The sequence below is a fragment of the Macrotis lagotis genome, chromosome 5, assembly GCF_037893015.1.
Source record: "Macrotis lagotis isolate mMagLag1 chromosome 5, bilby.v1.9.chrom.fasta, whole genome shotgun sequence".
In the NCBI taxonomy this organism is placed as follows: domain Eukaryota; kingdom Metazoa; phylum Chordata; class Mammalia; order Peramelemorphia; family Peramelidae; genus Macrotis; species Macrotis lagotis.
Genome location: NC_133662.1, coordinates 11,325,061 through 11,346,175, shown reverse-complemented (window position 1 = coordinate 11,346,175; position 21,115 = coordinate 11,325,061). Strand labels below are relative to the sequence as shown.

General features: G+C 36.9%; 1 pseudogene; it reads left to right on the top strand.

Moving 5' to 3' along the window:
• Window positions 1-14,405, top strand: part of LOC141523560 (cold-inducible RNA-binding protein pseudogene) — a 48,250-nt pseudogene extending 33,845 nt beyond the window's left edge.
• The last annotated feature ends 6,710 nt before the right edge of the window (window positions 14,406-21,115 follow it).

The window sequence follows — 21,115 nt, the reverse complement described above, 5'->3', positions numbered from 1 at the left end:
CTCTCTCTCTTCTCTGACTGCTTCTTCTCCATTTTCATTGTTGTCTTATCATCTATGCTTCATCTGGGCCTTCATCTATCTATAATCTCTCTTGATAACTTCATGAGCTCTCAAGAGTTTAATTATACAGATACATGTGGACATACATCTCTATGTATGTATGTATATATTTATCCTTAATCTCTTCCTTGAGCTTAATTTCGACATCTCCAATTGCCAACTGGACATTTTAAACTAGAAATTCTTTTTTATTTTGTTTTAAGATTCATTTGCTTATATAAACTTTTGAGTTCCAAATTTTCTCCTTTCCTCCCTCCTTTTCCTTTCCCCTCCTAAGATGATATAGGTTATATACATACAATCATGTAAGACATGATTATATAGATTATATTAAATATAAGATAGCAAAATCTGTTAGTCATCAAATTAGATATTCTAGAGACATCTCAAACTAAATGTGTCCAAAAATGAATTTAGAACTTCCCCTCCCAAAGACAACTGTGCTCTCTTCTAAACTCCCAATTTTTGTTAAAGTTTTCACTATCCTTTTAGTCTCCCAGATTCATAATCTTGGTGTTATACTCATATCTTCACCCTCTCTGTCCAATCAGTTATAAAATCTTACCATTTCTACCTCCATAACATCTCTTAAATCCTAACCCTTCTCTACTACTCATATTGTCGCTGCTTCAGTTCAGGCCCTCATCACCTCTCATCTGGATTATTGCAACAGCTACTTAATTAGTTGCCCTACATCAGCAATCTCTCCACTCTAGTCCATGCTATACATTGGCTGTCAAAGTAATTTTCCTTAAATGGCGACCTGACTTTATGATTCCCCTACTCAATCAACTCTAGCAGTTCCCAGTTGCCTCTAAGATAAAATATAAACTCTGTTTAACTTTTAAAGCCCTTCACAACCTGGCCCCAGACTATCTTTCTAGCCTCATTAAACATTACTCCCCCTGATGTATTCTTCCATCAAGCCAAATTAGCCTTCTTTCTATTCTTTATACATGATTTTCTACCTCCTGCCACTGTGCCTTTTTTCCTGGTGGTTTCCCATACCTAGAATGCACTCCTTCTCCACCTGATAGAATCTTCTATCCCTTTAAGCTGCATATTAAATACCACTTTCAACATGAAGACTTTGGTTACCTCAACTGGTAGTGCTTACCCTTTCAAACTGTTGTTTAATAGTTCAGTTGGGTCTGATTATTCATGACCCCAAGCAAGGTTTTCTTGGTAAATATACTGGAGTAGTTTGCCATCTTCTTCTTTAGTGGATTGGGTAAACAGAGGTTAAGTGGCTTGCCCATGCAAAGGTCATAGAGCTAGCAAGCATCTAATGATAAATTTGAACTCAGTTCTTCCTAATGCCAGGCCCAGACCTCTTACCCCTGAGTCATCTTGCTACCTCCCCTTCCAAACTACCTTTTAACTATTTTTTCATTTATTCCTATTACATTTATTCTATAGGTACATACATATATCCCTCTCTATCTTCCATGCTGCTTTTCATTAGAAATTGCTTCAATCATTATAATTGTACCTCAGCATCTAGCACAATGACCAGCACAGAATAAATATTTAATAAGGGTTTGCTGATTGACAGTTAAGTAGAAAAGTTTTTAAGTTGAGAATATGTTATAAAATAGAGATAAACTACCAATTATTTGATTACTAATATTATCAAGATGTTGAAATACTCAGCATTCAATTAAATAATAAATGGAACCTGATTCCCAGTCCACATTATGCAAGGAATGGGAGTTCCAAGCCTTTGTTTATAGAATTGTGATCATATTTAGGTTACCACCCTGACCAGGATGGGTGGCAGGCCATTGAGCTGGAATTCATAGCCATGAAGAAAGAGGTCATTTAACATCCTGTCATCTTATTCAGGAAAGATAAAAGGAAGGGGGAAATTGTAATTCCTGGATGGAAGGAGAAGGGAGGAGAGTCACACTGAGGATAAATTTTTAATCTAGGAAGACAGATAGCTCATCAACAGAATAAAGTCTAGGATGGTATTAATTTTATAGAATCATAGACTTAGGGGAAATTAGAAGCCAGAAAGGTTAAATGATTTGCCTGGGGGGTCACACAGGTAGTTAGGTTATGCAGTGGACAGAATGTCAGGCTTGGAGTCAGGAATTTGAGTTCAAATTTGACCCCAGACATTTACTAGCTGTGTAAACCTGGGTAAGTCACTTAACCCTGTTTGCCTCAGTTTCCTCATCTGAAAAATGAGCTGGAGAAGGAAATGGCAAATCATTCCAGTATCTTTCCCAAGAAAAACACAAACAAGGTCATGAAGAGTGACACATGACAGAAAACAACTTAACAACAACAGAAAGTACTTTGATCTCAAACTCAGTACTCTTTCCATTGCATCACAATAGACTTGCTTAGAAACTAAACTTGAACAAGTTCTGAGTACTAGATTGGTTTCAAGAAGATAGGTTCAAAAATCACCTATGATACTGGCTGTGTGAACCTGGCATCTTAATTTCTCTCAGTCTCAGCTTTCTCTTCTATAAAATGGGAATAATAATGTCGTATCTATGTCATAGAGTTTTTTATTTGTTTGTTTTTAGGTTTTTGCAAGATAAATGGGGTTTAGGGGCTTGCCCAAGGCGACACAGCTAGGTAATTATTAAGTGTCTGAGACCAGATTTGAACCCAGGTACTCCTGACTCCAAGGCCAGTGCTTTATCCACTATACCACCTAGCTGCCCCTGTCATAGAGTTTTTGTGGGACTAAAATAACTAATGTATGTAAAGTATTTTAAAAACTTTGAAATGCTATATAGATTATCAACTAGTAACATTCTTTTTTTCCCTTTATTCTGTAAAAGTTTTATTTGGTCTGGATTTACCCCACAGCTATACCATATTAGTATTAATACTATTTTTATGAATGTGGAAACTGTGACTCAGCCAGAAGTGATTTGCCTATGGTGACCCAGCTAGAAAGTTTCAGAGCTGGGATGTGAACTTAGGTCTTTTGACTTTAAGTTAATCACTCTTTCACTATATCACGTTTCTTCTGGTTCTTTTTTACCCTAAATGGTCCCCAATATCTAATTAAGAATAAATGCGTAGCCCCAGGTAGAGTGAGCTTGGGATATCAATAGTAAAGGATTACCCTGGTGGAGGTCATTCTAGGAGTTTAGGTTAACTTAGTCAATCAAATAATCAATTACACATTTTTTCTTAAGTTTCTTTGTGAACTAGACATTTTGTTAGACACTGTATAAAGAGATAAATGCATTAGTTCCCTGCTCTTGGATGAGACAACATATTTATACTAATGATGATGATAATAACAGTATCTCAGTATAGCTAGAATAATTCTAGGTACAGAGGTACAGAGCAAAACCCTTTACAAATTATTTTATTTGATCCTCACAACCATCTTGGGAGGTAGATACTATTATTTTTCTTCATTTTACAGTGGAGGAAACTGAAGCATAGAAGTTAAGTGACTTGTCCAAAATCACCCTGAATCTAGAAGCAGGCACAGATTAAATACAAAGCAGTTTGGGTAGATCAGGAAAGTCTTCTTATGGAAGGGAAAGGAAAGTCTGACTGGCCAGAGGTAGAAGACCTGTGTTCTGTGCTGCCATAGCAACCACAGACAGGACTCAAAATTCAATAAATCTGGGAGATTTTTAGCAGTGAATTAATTAAATGTATGACCAAATATAGCAGGCCAATGATATTATAAATATCCAAATGGTCCTTGGTAGAATAAAGATTCCCCACCCCTGTTATAGAAGGTGATGTTTAGGCAGAATACTAAAGGAAATAAGGGATTCTATAAAGTAAATGTGAGGGAAATTCATTCTAGGAATGAGAAACAGCTAATAAAAAGATCAGAGACAGTAAATGGATTGAACAAAGAGAAGCTCAATTTGGTTGGACTGCTAATTAATAATGAGTAATTTATAATAATGTACAAAGATGGGTTTGAGCCAGGTTGTGAAGAGCTTTGAAAACCAAATTGAGTCTATATTTATCACTTTGGCAACTGAATGAATTGGAATAGACTTGAGTCAATGGCCAATTATGCCAATGACCAATTAAGACGATATTGCTCTAGTGTACATGAGAGGAAATGAGGGTTGGAGGGAGGCTGTAGCTACAGGAATAGTGAGATGCTTCAGTTAGAACAGATATTGTGGAAATAGAAATAATAAGGTTAGTGAATGATGGCACCAGATGGGGTTAGGGAAAGAAGAGTTGAGGATAATAAAGTTTATATAGTAAGATACTGAAATAATGGCAGTGTTTACACTACAGTAGAAATAGTAAAGTTTGGAAGAGAAGAGGGTTGGTTTGTTTTGTTTGTTTTTTTGAAGGGGTGAATAATGAGTTTAGTTTTGGACATTTTGAGTTGAAGATGTCTCTGGGACACCAGTTTCAAATGTTCAATAGACTGAGGGACTGGAACTTATTGAGAATAGGGCAAGATATCTAGTTCTTGGAGTCACTATCATGGAGATGATAAACCCATAGGAGGTTGTGTTATTACTGAAAGAAAGGAGGTAAAGAGAGAAGAGGACCTGGGACAGGGCCCTGGGTTACACCCATGGTTGGGGGTTTGTGTGATATGCATGATGAGTCAGCAAAGAAAATTGGGAAAAATTACACAAAATAGGTAGAAGTGTTGTGAAAACCCAAATAACTGAGGAGAGGAGGATGATTAACTATGTTCCCATGTGGCATGAGGTGTCAAGAAGAATATTGTTTATTTATTTTTCAGTCATGTTTCAACTCTTTGTGACCATCTTTGGGATTTTTCTTGGCAAAGATACTAGATTGGTTTGCCATTTCCTTTTCCAGCTCATTTTAAAGTTGAGGGAATTGAGGCAAACAGGGTGAAATGACTTGGCCAGGGTTGCAGAACTAGAAAGTGTCTGAGGCCAAATTCCAGACCTAGCACTCTATCTACTAAACCATCTAGCTGCTCATCAAGAATGAACATTCAGAAAAGGCCATCAGGTCTAACAATATGGAGATTATTGGTAATTTTGGCCAGAGCAATTTCAATTTAAGAGTTGAATTGTTATAGGTTGAGGAGTGGGTAAGGGGAAAGGAAGTAAAGGCTTAAAATGTGGCCAACATTTTCTAGTTTGACTGAGAAAGAAAGGAAAAGTTTAATATGGTATCTTGAGGTGATAGAAGGATTTGGTGAAGATTTGGGGTTCCTGGCTACTATAACGGAGGGCTCTGTAGATTATAACCAGTTGCCTTAGTCAATTTATTCTCACTAGTTTGGGGTTGTGACAAAAGGGTTGGAAAAAAGATTTTTCAGGATTTTTTTTCCTGAGGCAATCAGAGTTAAGTAACTTACCCAGGGTCACAGAGCTAGTAAGTATGTGAGACTGGATTTGAATTCAAGTCCTCTTGATTCCTGGGTCAGTGCTCTTTCCACTCTTACCACCTTGCTCTCCTTCAGGATTTTTTTTTAAAGGAAAGTGATATGATCAGGAAGAATTGAAGTTCAAGATATGAAAAAAATTAAGAGGCAGGACTAAGGTATCAAGAGAATTGGGATCTGATCCTTAATTTGCTGCTAATTAACTGTTTCTTCTTGGGCAAGTCATTTCTCCATCTGTAAAATGGAGAACAATTTCTCTTTCTGTAAAATGGGGATAATAATATTTATCATAGCTAATTTACAGAATTGTAAAACTCAAATGAGGTTATATATGTGAAATTGTATTATAAATTGTGAATTTTTCCTGTAAAATTATTACAGGCATACCTTGTTTTATTGTGCTTCACAAGCATTGTATTTTTTACAAACTGAAGATTTCTGACAACCCTGTATTGAGGAAGTCTAACAGCAACATTTTTTCCAACTCACATTGTCCCTATGTTACATTTTGATAATTCCCTCAATGTTCCAAACTTTTCAATATTATTATATCTGCTATGGTGATTTGTGACCAATGATCTTTGATGTTATTATTGTAATTGTTTTGAGGTTCCAAAAATCAATAAATATTGTATATGATCTGACTGCTCCACCAACTGGCTATTCCCTTGTCTTTCTCTTTCCCTAGGTCTCCCTATTCCCTGAGAAACAACAATATTGAAATTAGGCCAGTTATTAACCTTACAATGACCTTTAAGTGTTCAAGTGAAGGGAAGAGTCGATTGAACAACTGACTCCATCGTGGTTATTTTAAGAAATTGCCATAACCACCCAACCTACAGTAACCACCATTCTGATCAGCAGCCATCAACCTTAAGACAAGATTCTCTCACAGTAAAAGAGAGGTGAGCTGGTGATGTCACTGAAAGAAAAGAGGGCCTGGGACAGGGCCAGTCAGATCTGTCTCTAAACCATAGCTTCCCTGACTTTCTTCATGACTCAGTTCAAATACCACCTTCTGCTAGAGGCCTTCTCCAGTCTCTACCTCCTCTAGAGCCTTCCCCTGAGGCAACTTCCCATTTTCATTCCATACATCTGGTATGTCAGTGGCTAACTGATGAATTTTTCCCCTCATTAGAATGTGAGCTTCATGGGGAAGAGCATATTTTTACTTTGTATCTCTAACCCTTATTTATGCAGTGCTGGCATATAATAAATACTTAATATTTATTAATTGTGAATTAGCCAGTTTCTTATACAAGCTCCCTTCTTCTCTCTCTCTCTCTCTCTCTCTCTCTCTCTCTCTCTCTCTCTCTCTCTCTCTCCCCCTTTCCTTTGTCTATGTCTCTACCTCTGTCTCTGTCTCTTTCTCTCTCTCTCTCTCACTATCTCAATGTCTGTATTTGTTGATGTTTGTTAAATAAATGATAAAAAGAAAAAAGTACATAGAATAAGAAGGGCATCCGGGCTGAGGTGGAGGGAGAATAAGGATGCAAATCATTTAGATGGAGTTTCCTTAGGGACTAAGATTCCAGAGAGAAGTTGGACATGGAATTCTTAGGAGCTAGAGCTTTGGAGGACTGGTAAATTCCTCTGATGTCATCATGGGGTGAGGCTAGGAAGTGGAGCTCAGCAGAATTCTATCTTATTTTGCCCCCATTTCTTTTCTTTTCTTTTTTTTTTTAGATCCATACTGATCACGTTGAGAGAAAAGAATAAAATCCAAATGCAAGAAAGAAAATATTGGAGAAAAAAATGACATAATACATAAGACAACTTTTAAAAATTGAAGATAATAAGCTCTGGTCTTCATTTTAATTCCACAGTTCCTTTTCTGGATATCGATGGTATTTTCCATCATAAGTCTTTTAAAATTGTTGTTCTTAGTGTGTTTCATTCTATCTCTGTCTTCTGGAGAAGTTAACATCAATACTGATCCAAGATGTATATTCTTTGGGTTTTAATTTCAGGGGAGAGAGAGCATCAGTAGAAGCCTGGAAGATAGGGGGAAGTCATCTCTCGAAAGTGATGTACATGAGCAGAGGAAGAGGAAAAGGGAGTTGGGGAGTGGAAAAGATTATCGACTATTAATAGAAAGCAGTTGAATTTTACTCTGTAAGATTAAGACTCAATCATTTCCCATTTAAAGAGGCAAAGCTTTAAGCTCCCTTTTGGATTGGATACAGTTCTCTGGGGAACAGCTTTTTGACTGAATGGGCAGAAATCCTCAAATCCTCTCGGGATGTTTGGGAGAGGGTGGGAGACATTCAGCCTCCAGGCAGCAGGAGGAGCAGGGGAGCTTTTCATCCTAGGTAACAGACTTTACAGAACAGGTTGCTGGAGGGAGAAGGAGGTTGGATGGGAGGGAGAGGATGAGGGTGTTGTGAATGGAAGTGAAGCATGGGAATTGAGATTGAAAGTGGAGGGGAAGAAGAGAAGAAAAGGAAGTCAAAGGCCTGGGATCAGGCCAGAATTGGAAAATTAAAGATATTCTTGATTTCCTCCTCATAGAAGGAATGCCTCTCTTTCCTGATGTTTTTGTTGTTCACTTATATCTGACTCTTTGTGACCCCATTTGGGGTTTTCTTGGCAAAGATAGTGGAGTTATTTTCCCTTTCATTCTACAGCTCATTTTACAGATAAGGAAACTGAGGCAAGCAACATAAAGTGATTTGTCCAGGTTCACATAGCTAACAAGTGTCTGAGGCCAAATTTGAATTTAGAAGATGCATCTTCCTGATTCTAGGCAGGTGCTCCATCTAATAATCTCCTCTAATAATACTCCCTTATCTCCCTTCCACTCCCCCTTCTCCAATCAACTCTTGCTCTCAGGGGAAAAAAATCTTATAAACTCATTTAGACTAGGGTGTAAATAGCTGAAGAGGAACATTAGAATAATTTGTACTTGAACCTGACAAAGGTTTTTTTTTTTTTTTTTTTGGCAAAGCAGTGGGGTTAAGTGACTTGCCCAAGCCCACACAGCTAGGTAATCATTGTCTGAGATCGTTTTTGAACTCCGGTCCTCCTGACTCCAGGGCTGGTGTTCTATCCATTGGGCCCCTGACATAGTTTTAAAGTCAAAGGAAGATTTCAGGTAGCAGTCACTGGTTGAGTAAAGCAGCCTCCCATTCCATTCACTTCCCTTCATCCTCCCTGTCTTTTAAGAAACAGCTCAAAGCTCATTTCCTCTGGGAAGCCTCCTCTGGCTTACTAGAATTTAGCCACAAATCCACTTAATGCTATCCTATATTTGTACAGCAGTTTTTATTTCTCAAAGCCTTTTCATACCCATTTTGTCCTTTGATTCTCCCAACAGTCTTATGAAGTAGGCAGGACGGGTATCATAAATCCTGATTTTACAGATAGGTAAATTGAGGTTTATAAGGATGAAGTGACATGACCAAGGTAAAACAGCTAGCTAGTGGCATAAGTGGTACTAGAACCTAGAATGAATGTTCTTTACAGGGTAAAACTTATACTATACCATTTTTCAGTTAAACTCAACATTGGCTACTAGTCCAGCCTCTCCCTCGGAAAATTGACTGTTGATACTTCTACAGTATATATATAGAGCACACTGAGCCCTCTCACCTGAGATCTAGCACCCAAAATAACTCCTGAGCCCCTACTGATGTGGTTGCTTTTTTCAAGTTAATCAGATATGATAGACTAGTTTTTTAAATTTATTTTTATTAAAGATATTATTTGAGTTTTACAATTTTCCCCCCAATCTTACTTCCCCCCCCCCCATGGAAAGTAATCTGTCAGGATAAACTAGTTTCAATCAAAAGACATTCAATCAAATAATATAGTAAATTAAGTGAAAAGATAATATTTCTCCCTCCTATGTCCTCAGAGATACAATCTTTCATAGGTTCCCATACTTTCACTAAGGAAGACATACCTACACACATACTCATCTACAGAGCATATGGGGCTCAGGTACATGCATGAAGAGTCAGGAATAGAGGAACATGTGTGGGCAGGTCAAATTTGTTGTTGGGGCACCTCACATCTCTGATACTACAGAAGTGTCTGTGTACTCTGATGATGTCATTATGCTGCTCTTTGATGCTTTCTGTTGAGTATTATGTCTCTACTCTCTTTGGACATTGAGTAATCTCTTCTAGCTATTTCTGATGGTCCGTAGCTGAATTCTTGATGAGCTACCCTCTGCTACCATCTACTGGTTTTTAGTCCCTTTGGGCCATTTGTTGCTCTCTGCTAACATCTGCTGGAACACATCAGCTGGTAAACCTTTCCCTTACTAGGGAAGACTGAAATTCTTTTGGTTCACATGGCCTGAGGCAGTGCTTTCCAAATTTAATGTAGCAATGCTGTCTTTTTAGAAAAAAATTAGAATGCCAACCTACATTTTTCATAAGATAATCTATACAAATAATATTAACTTCTATTTTGTCCAAATAAAAATTAAAATTTAGTACAGTTTTTAAGATAACATATAAACAAAATGGGCATTTCAAAATATATTGTACTAAATTAATGATTTAAAAACATATTTTGCCACTTTTTACTTCTATTCAAAGATTGTTTAAGAAGGCAGTGTGGGGTATGGCTAGAATATTGAACTTGGTCTTAGAAAGATCTGGGTTAAAAAACAAAGATACCGGGTGTCTAGGTGGCATAGTGGGGGCAACTAGGTGGCGCAGTGGATAGAGCACTGGCCCTGGAGTCAGGAATACCTGGGTTCAAATCCAGCCTCAGACACTTAATTACCTAGCTGTGTGACCTTGGGCAAGTCACTTAACCCCATTTGCCTTGCTAAAAAAAATCAAAGATACTTTCCAACTTGCTGTGACCCTGGCAAAGTCACTTTAGTTCTCTATTCATCAGTTTCCTTATCTGTAAAATAAAGGAAGCTGTACTTTATTGGCCTCAAATTTCTCTTTACAATTAAATTTATGATCCTGTGAACTTCCAGAATATTTCACATTCAAAAGTAACCCATGTTGATTTATGTGTCACTGATGGACAGTGAGGAGGGAGTGGAATAAGTCTCTTTAGCTGCTTGTGCTCTGTCCCTCTGGCTGCTGTCAGTCACACAACCTGGGAAGACATCTCAATGGATCTCATTTGCAATGGTATATTAAATAATCACTGCACTCACAGCATGCATTGTTGGAGCAAATTTACTCAGTTGTTGTCCCTTTTGTTGGTTGTTTTGAATTTTGTTTTCATTGAAGGGAGAATGTGTTTGTGTTAAAGTTGTACTAGAAAATAATCAGTTACTTTGGCTGTTCCTCCAAGCCCAGAGTCCGGCATCAGTCTTACAGTGAGAACTTTACTGAGTTAGATATCCAGCTGAAGCCCTCTAGCCAGGATTAAGACTGTTATTCTGACTGATCCTTTCCTTAGATCCAATCAATTATCTGATTAAAGATTATTTTAACTCTTGTCAGATTGTTGATTCTTACCCTACAACTGGTTGACACATTGGTCTGAAGATAAGACTTGAAGTCAAAAAGGTCTGAGTTCAAATCTTTCTTTCAGACTCTTACTAGTTATGTGAGCCTGGGCAAGCAAGTTGCTCTGTGCCTCAGTTTCCTCCTCTATACAATGATCTGGCAAACCACTCTAGTATCTCTACCAAGAAAAACCCAAATGGGGTCACAAAAAGTTGGACATGACTGAATAAGAACAAGAGATTAGAGGATCTGACTTTGAGAACTGGGTTAGAGTATCCCTTGCAGGCCTGGCATTCTATATCTGTGTCTAAATAAATATAATTCATATTTTCCATTTATTCATGAGAATTACTACTCACCCAATTTTTAGCCCCTCTCCTTGTCCATATCCTAGGCAATCATTTAAGAAGATGTATCAATCTCTTCGGTGCCATGAATATAAATACATGCAGCAAGATCTGAACTTTTGAGTTGACCAGAATGTTGCTGGCAGATATTTACAATAAAGACCAGAAGGTGAACAAAGATTCTAAGGACAATACCAAAAGCCTTCCTTCACCTAATCCTTCAGTTCTTGTCCCCAGATTTATTTGTAAGATATCAGGCAGCATTACAGGAAATTTAAGGGAATGAAAGGGGGTCCGATCCTTAGTATTTTTGGATGGGGTTCCCAAAGTGGTTAGAGCTAATAACCAAAAGCTATATCAAAATATTTGGTTCTTATGATAACCCTTTGAGGTAGATACTATTTTTGCCCCAGTTTTACAGATGAAGGAACCAAGGCAGAGAGAGATTAAATGACTTTCCAGAGTCACATAGCTAGTAAGTGTCTGAGGCAGAAGTTGAACTTGGGAAGAGGAGCCTTCCTGACTGCAGTACCTACATTTTATCTATTGCACCTCCTAGTTGTGCCTGGAGATCCCTAAAGCCTTTTCAATGAGTCTGTGTGGTTAAATCAATTTTCATAATACATTATTCATTATATACCTACTCAAATATTATATTATACATATTATATACATACTTATACATCATACATTATATACCTACTAAAATACTCCACCCTTTTCCAACTACATATTTATGTGAGGCTGAATGTTTTTATGTACTTCAACTAAAGCAACATATCAAAAGAGACCAAGAGACCACCAAATGTAGAACCAGATAGGAGAATCCAGATGGTTCATTAAAGAGATTTGCAAAGATATGTAAAACAATGACACTTTTTTCACTAAACTTTTTTTAGTTTTGAAAAATAGAGCTTTTGAATAAAAATATTATTTATATTACTATGTAGTGGGTTTGTTGTGGTTTTAACAAATTAACAAACATTTTAAAATTTTATCAATTTAGCAAATATTAAGAGGTAAAATTAAATATTTTAAATCCAGGCCATACTGAGTCATAAGAGCATATTGTTAAATTTTCAGTTTGAATATGTTGAAAATCATGGCTTGGGGACAACTAGGTGGCACAGTGAATAGAGCACCAGCCCTGGAGTCAGGCGTACCTGAGTTCAAATCTGGTCTCAGACACTTAATAATTGCCTAGCTGTGTGACTTTGGGTAAGTCACTTAACTCCATTGCCTTGCAAAAACTTAAAAAAAGTTAAATACTTATTCATTGTCATACCAAACTATCAAAGAATTATTTTATAAATCTAGAAATAATAACAAAATTCATATGGAAAAACAAAAGGTCAAGGGAATCTATGAAAAAGAATGTAAATTACCTAGCTGTGTGGCCTTGGGCAAGCCACTTAACTCCCTTTGCCTTGCAAAAACCTAAAAATGTGGGCAGCTAGGTGGTGCAGTGGATAGGGCTTCAGCCCTGGAGTCAGGAGTACCTGAGTTCAAATTCAGCCTCAGACACTTGATAATTACCTAGCTATGTGTTCTGGGGCAAGCCACTTAACCCCATTTGCCTTTCAAAAACCTAAAAAAAGAAAAAAAAGAATGTGAAGGAAGATTGTCTAGCTGTAACATATCTTAAACTGTATTACAAAATGGTAAACATCAACTCATTCTAGCCCTGACTAAGAAACAGATTGCTTGAACAGTGGAATAGACTATATCTACCAAAAGCAAATGCCCATTGTCATCTAATGGTTGGTAAACCCAAAGATCCAGACTTTGGGGGCAAAAACTCACAAATTAGACATAGACCAAAATCTTACACCATTTACCAAAATATTTCAAAATGGATATGTAATTTAAATATAAAGGGTGCTATCATAAGTAAATTAGGGGACCATGGAAAAATTTTACCTGTCAGATCTATGAATAAAGGAAGAATTTGTGACCAAACAAGAGAATCATGGGAAGTAACATGGATAATTTTGATCACATGAAATTCAAATGTTTTGCACAAATAAAACCAATGCAACCAAAATTAAAGGGAAATCAGAAAATTGAGGGGGGAAATTTTTTATAGCAAATTTCTCTGATAATAGCCTCATTTCTCAAATATGTAGAGGTCTGAGCCAAATTTATGAATATAAGAACATTCCTCAATTGATAAATGATCAAAGGCTATGAACAGGAAGCTTTTAGCAGAAGGAATCAAAGCTATTAATAGTCACATAAAAATGCTCTAAATCACTCTTGATTAGGGAAATGCAAATTAAAATAACTCCTTGGTCTAACTTCACACCTATCAGTTAAGCTAACAAGATAGAAAAGGAAAATGACAAATGCTGGAGGGGATGTGGAAAAATAGGGATACTGATGGATTGTTGGTAGAGTTGTGAATTGTTCAACAATTCTAGAGAACAAATTGGAACTATGCCCAAAGGACTGTGATGGAATACTATTTTGCTATAATAAATGACAAACAGTATGTTTTCAGAAAAACCTGGAAAGTGATATGAAGTGATACAAAGTGAAATGATAAACCAGGACAACATTATGCACAGTAACAGCAATGTTGTAATGGTGATCTACTATGTAAGACTTAACTACTCTGATCAATACTATAGTCCAAGACAATTCCAAAAGACTCATAATGAAAAATTTTATTGACCTCCATAGAGAAAACTGATGAACTCTGCAGATTAAAGCATACTTTTTTACTTTCCTTAATTTTTTTCAACATGGCTAATATGGAAACATGTTGTGCATGACTTCACATTGAGGAATTATGCTGTATCATTTATAATTGATTCTACTCTGTAATTGAACTTATTCCCCATTTTATCAAGCCCCATTTCTCAGTGAAGCTAAAAAAAATGTGATCTCTCCAAGGCCAAATTGGCTTAAAGGTATGGTTGGAAGTCATCATTTTGGTACCCTTTGATCTAAGCCCTGGGAAATTTGCTTGCAAAACTATGGAAACTTCTGTATTGTTGTCTATAAAAAGTAACCAGTTAGGATGACCCCCTCCCCAATCAGTCAGAGCTCCAGTTTTCCAGCATCTCAGGTAAGAGGGCTTTTCCTTTCTCAGTGTGGTCTCTGGATTTACTGAGGACAGTGACCCACTTTGTTACAGTTGTCCACATTATTATTAATAAACAGTTATCTTACTTAGAGAAAATGTACCTTGGTTTACCTTTGTCATAGTCATACTGACCAAAATAGATATAAAGAGGGGCTGAAGAGGAGACTGAATTTGAAACACAATTTAAAAAAATATTTATTTATTTATTTTGAAGTTTACAATTTTTTTCCTAATCTTGCTTCTCTCCCCCCACCCCCCCCACCCCACAGAAGGCAGTCTGTTAGTCTTTACATTGTTTACATGGCATACATTGATCTAAGTTGAATGTGATGAGAGAGAAATCATATCCTTAAAGAAGAAAAATAAAGTATAAGAGATAGCAAGATCACATAATAAGATATTAGGTTTTTGTTTTTTTTTCTAAATTAAAGGTAATAGTCCTTGGTCTTTGTTCAAACTCCACAATTCTTTCTCTGGATACAGATGGTATTCTCTACTGTGGATATCTCAAAATTGTCCCTGATTGTTGCACTGCTGGAATGAGTGAGTCCCTCAAGGTTGATCATCACCCCCATGTTGCTGTTAGGGTGTACAATGTTTTTCTGGTTCTGCTCACCTCTCTCAGCACCAGTTCATGCAAATCCTTCCAGGCCTCCCTGAATTCCCATCCCTCTTGGTTTCTAATAGAATTACAGTGTTCCATCACATATATATACCACAGTTTATTAAACCATTCCCCAATTGATGGACATTCATTCAATTTCCAATTCTTTGCCACCACAAACAGGGCTGCTATGAATATTTTTGTACAAGTGATGTTTTTACCCTTTTTTCATAATCTCTTCAGGGTACAGACCCAGTAGTGGTATTGCTGGGTCAAAGAGTATGCACATTTTTGTTGCCCTTTAGGTGTAATTCCAAACTGTTCTCCAGAAAGGTTAGATGAGTTCACAACTCCACCAACAATGTATTAGTGTCCCAGATTTCCCAAATCCCTTCCAATATTGATCATTGTCCTTTCTGTTCATATTGGTCAGTCTGGGAAGTGTGAGGTAGTACCTCAGAGATGCTTTAATTTGCATTTCTCTAATAAGTAGTGATTTAGAACTATTTTGCATATGATTATGGATTGCTTTGCTTTCCTCATCTGTAAATAACCTTTACATATTCTTTGCCCATTTGTCAATTGGAGAATGGCTTGAAACAACATTTTTAAAAAATGAATGCTAAAAAAATAAACAAATTAATTTTTTTAAGTGTGCATAGAGGTCCTGGGATCTTTATGAAAACTGATATCCTAACTTACTCTACTCTTAGTCCATCTTTCCTCTCCAGGTTTTTCATCTTCACCTCCTGGCTTCCCTGACTTCCTTGAAATTCTAATTAAAATCCTACCTTTTGCAAAGCAACAATGCCCAAGGTCACACAGCTAAGTATTAAGTAAATGTATAAAGTCATATTTGAGCTCAGGTCCTCCTGACTCCAGGGTCAATGCTCTTTCCATTGCACTATCTACCTGCTCCTTTCCCAACCTTCTTAATTCTGGTGCTGTTTCCCTTTAATTATTTCCTATTTATCCTGAATTAGCAACTTGGTGGCAAAGGGGACAGAACCATGGGTTTCATAATAGGAAGATTCATCTTCTTGAGTTTGAATCCAACCTCAGATGCTTACTTACTAGCTGTGACCTTGGGCATGTCACTTAACCCTGTTTATGTCAGTTCTTCTTCTATAAAATGGAAGTAGAAGAAAATGGCAAAACTCCAGTATCTTTGCTGCCCCAAATGAGTCACAAAGATTGAGCACAACCGAAACATTTCAACAGCAATATTAGTCTTGTTAGATAGCTGGTTTGTTCTTATCTATTTGATTGTTGTCTCCTATGTTAGATTGTGAGCTCCTTATAAGGAAGCTTTTTGTATCTTCAGCACTTAACATAGTTGCATATATTTATAAATGCCTATTCACTAATTGACTGGCTAACCTAATCACCTCTTTTGATAAGAGAAACTGAGGTCCACCAAAGCAAACTGACTTGATGCTAAGGTATTCAGTGATTCAGCAAGAAATTGGACTGGCCAGCTTCTGGGATACCATTGCAACTCTGTGATTTCAAGTCTTTAAGTCCCACAAGAACTTAATGACATGGTGTTCTTTCTCAGTGGGGAGACATCTGATGGAGAGAATGCTACCTAGGACAACAGTCTTTTCTTTTCATTTCTCTCTCTCTCTCTCTCTCTCTCTCTCTCTCTCTCTCTCTCTGATACCTCTTTCCTCTCCCTAGTTCTACTCCTTCTGCCCTCTGAAGTGAGTAGTGAGCAGTTTCACCCCTAAGCTGATAATGTCCTAAATTAAAAACAGCCAGGTGGCTAGTCATTTATTAACTCTTCTGGAAAAAGGCCCCTCAAAATGTGCTCCCCTCAGTTTTCTTCTTACAAACTTATAAACTGAGGCAAGTATTCCTTAAGAGAATTTAGATCTCTCTTTTCCCCAAAGGGGAAGATGGTCAGACAACACAAAGGCCAATCCTAGAGATTTAAATCCACCTTTTCCCTAAAGGGAGGATGATGCCTGAGAAATTAAAAAAAAGGTTTTTATTAAGCAAGGAAGTAAAACACGAACATGGAGATTGCCAGTCTATGTTGACAACCCATCAAGTGATTATTGGGGAGAGTTTATATATCTTTTGAACAAAAGAAGGTAAGTATTAGGGGAGGAAGGTTGAAAGGAAAGAATCTATGATCCCTATCTCCAAGGGGACGGGAAGTGAGGAATTTCAGGTGTAAGACTGTGGCCCTTTGATTCACAAATCAGATAAGTAGTTCATAGTTCAAGGCTTAATAAAATGTCTCCAAAACCAGGATGATTCCGAGTCCCCTAACCAAAGTTAGGGGAGTCTTTGAAGATTGTCTCCAAAACCTATAAAGTTTTTGAAGATAAGGATGTCATTTGAAGGTCCACAAACTCCCAAATGGCTCAGGGTCAACTTTAAAAACTGGTATGAACTTAAAAGGCTTCAGAGTTGCTGATTTTATGGATATCCAGATAGGTTTACTCTTGGTCACTGCAAAGGATTGTTGGTATGTCAGGTTGATAGAGTCAGTCCTCTTACAGTTCTTCTGGCTACCTGGATAAAGGGGGGGAGGGGCTCAAGGAAATCAGGATCTCCATTTTCACAATTCCAGTGCATTTTCTTTTAGAGTCACTTTGGACTAAAGTTTCAAGAAATCATAATTCCAAACTATTTCAGATCACAACTTAAGTAACATCTTCTTTCCCCAGGAAGGTTCTTTCATGTACTCCAGTAGTTTTCAAATATTTTGATCTCAGGATCTCTTTTAAAAATTTCTGAAGCATAAGTAGGTATTTAATATATAAGATACTAGTCACTGGAGGTCCCTTCTCGAACAAAACTGCCATGTATTCAAACTCTACTTCATAGATCACAACTCCATTGAGCTGGCCAGGTTGTTTGAATGCCAAATGTATGCTTGCCAAAAAGACTATTTTATAGAGAGCTCACCAGGGAAGTGCTCACATGGTGGTCAGAAAAAACCATACAAATACACTCTGAAGGTCTCTCTTAAAAACTTTGAAACTGATTGTGTGACCCTGGGATCTCCTAGCATGGCATGCCCTCAACAGACAAGGTGCTGTACTCTATGAGTAAAGCAGAATTGAAGTAGCTCAAAGGAAACATGAGATGAGAAAATTAAGAGAATCCACTCCAAATGCTCACAGGGACAATTTGTGCCTGATCCATGGTAGAGCATTCTGAGCTTCTATTGGTATGATCAGACACAGTTGTACACACTGTAACTTGACTCTAATAGAGTGTTGTCATTTTGGTCCCCTTCGAGAATGAAAGGACAACAGTCAGTTGGCTGATGGACTATTTGATTAATCTAATTCCCTCTTTAGATGAGAGTTTTAGTTTATTTGGGCCTTATCTATTGACATTTATCATATTGTAAATTAAAACTGATAAATTTTTAAAAAATTTATCAATTCATTTAAAATAACAACAATAAACCCATTTCATAGTTTTATGAAAAGTAAGAATATTTTCCAAAATAAAAACTGAGTGAGAAGGGCATAGTTTTACATATTTTTGCAAGAGGAACATTGCAAATTGTTTTTGCAAATGTTATTCTAAGATAAATCATTCAAAAAACTTGAATATTCAACACCTCTGGTGCTGGTTGTCAAGTATTCACATAAAAGAAAATCTTCTTTGATGATTAGTTGGTGCTGAGGTCCTCTGAATACAAAAAAAAAAAAAAGCTCGAGTCCAGACTTGCTGGAGATATGTCCATTTGTAAGGCAAAAGTTCAGTTCAGCAGATGAGAGATTAATTCAGGCTTCATGTTTACAGATAAATCTTTACTTCACAGATTTTGCAGACTCTGGAAAACTTCACTGTACCCTTGTGAGAGAATGAGAGTGCAAAAAGCAAATAGTAGCTTGGTATGATTATGAAAATAGTTTTGACTTCATGGACCATCTGAAAGGGTCTACTCTAGGGAACCATCAGTAGTTCCCAGACAACAATTTAGGAACTTCTGCTCTAGCCCTATTAATTGCCCTGTATACTTTTCCTCTTCCCCCTTAGGAAAGCAGGAACCAGTTCCTTTTTCAACCTTAAAGTAATAATGATGAGAATTTATTGTGCAGGACCTCAGATTCCTTCTTTAAATTAAGATGCATTGCTTATCTTCACAACCTATCCTGCCCCCAACTATTCCATAAAGTCTGTAGTTACTGTATCTCCACTACAAGAAAGCATGTTTTTCTTTAATAATATTTAAAATTTTCTCCAATTACATGTAGAAATTTCCAACTTTTTTTTAGTTTTAAGTTCCAAATTTTATCCCTCCTTCCCTTACCTATCCTTATCCGTCCCTATCTGATATGATACATGTGAAGTCATATAAAACATTTCCATATTAGTAATTTTGTGCAAGGAGACTCAAAGAAAAAAAAAGAAAGAAAAAGAAAGGAAGAAAGAAAAATACTATGCTTCAGTCTGCATTCAGATAATAACCATTCTTTCTCTGGAGGCAGATAATATTTTCTATTATGAGTCCTTAGGTGTTGACTTGGATCATTGTATCTATTACAGAGAATAGCTAAGTCATTAACAGATGTTCATCACATAATATTGCTGTTATTGTGTATAACTTTCTCCTGCTTATGTTCACTTTCATTTTGTATCAGTTCATGTAAGTTTTTCTAGGTTTTTCTGAAATTGTGTTGTCATTTCTTAACAATAATATTCCATTAAAATCATATACCACATTTGTTCAGTCATTCCCCAATTAGTGGACATTTCTCAGCCATTTTCAATTCTTAATCACCCGCCCCCCCAAAAGAGCAGCTATAAATATTTTTGTACAAGTAGATTTGTACAAGTAGGTTCCCCTCTTTTTAAAAAAAATTGGAGGGGCAGCTAGGTGGCACAGTGGATAAAGCACTGGCCCTGAAGTCAGGAGTACCTAGGTTCAAATCCGGTCTCAGACACTTAATAATTACCTAGCTGTGTGGCCTTGGGCAAGCTACAACCCTGTTTGCCTTGCAAAAACCTAAAAAAAAAATTGGGGGGATACAATGGTTTGTTGTATCAAAAAGTATGAACAGTTTTATAGGCAGAAAAGGCTTTTAAAAGACAATGAAGAAGGGACTTTGCTAACCAAGATAAGTGGAGTGGGGAAGGAGGGATTTTTCTTGTTTGGCAGAGAAGGAAATGGAGATCAAGCTCTCATTATCTTTCACTTTGATTACTATGATACCTTCCTAATTGGTCTCCATGCTCCCAGTCTCTTCTTTCTCTGATCTATCCTCTGTACAAATACTCTTCCTAAAGTACAGGTTGACTATGTCACTGCCCTTCTCTTTCAGTTCAACAACCTTCTGTGGCTTCCTATCTTCCAGTGGTACTGGCTTCTCTTACACTCGATACAAAACATTTCATCTCTTCATTTCAGATATTTTTACTGACTAGAATTCTATGCCTAGAATTCTTTACCTTCTCATCATGTCTCAGCTAAAATTCCATTTTCTACATGAAATCTTTCCTGATCCATCTAAAGGTTAGTGCTTTCTCTCTCTGTTGATTATCTTGAATTTATCTTATATATATAACTTGCTTGTACATAATTGTTTGCATGTTGTCTTTCCCCTCTTATACTGGGAGAACAGTCTCAAGTCCTCCCAATACCCCTTTTTTTGTATCTCTGATACAGCACAATGTCAAGCAGATATTAATGAATTAATAAATGCTTGCCAACTCTTTTTTCTTAAATAAAATACAAACTTTTCAACCTGATATAAAACCCTTTACAAAGTGTCTCTATATTACCTTTCCTGACTTATTTCACAATATTCTCTCTTCCTCTACTCATGTTCCAGGAAAATTAGCTTACTTGCTGCTAGTTTATGATTTATCATTTAATGCTTTTATTGTTCTTATAACAAAAATGAAACACTATCCAATTGAACATATTCTATTTGAAGGATTCTATTATACCAAGATCATATGCCTAGGGCTCAGTGAAATTGAAGTAAGTTCAGGGAAAAGGCAGTTTTGTCAATAGGATGGAACATGGAAATGATTCTCATTGGGTAAATTCACACTAATTTTTGGCTCTGAGATAAACCCAGGGCAACCAAAGAGAGGGAGGCAGAACTGGGTCATCTTTTTCTGAAAAGGATAGAACTTGACTCCTCCCCAGCACTTTTGCTCATCAGAATGAAGAGTCATAATTGTCAGAGTGGGCATGGAATTCCCAGGTCCTGATCTTTCCTGTTTAGTAGGATCAACTTAGGGGAAATAGTACCAGCTATTTGGTTAAATTGACTTCCATTC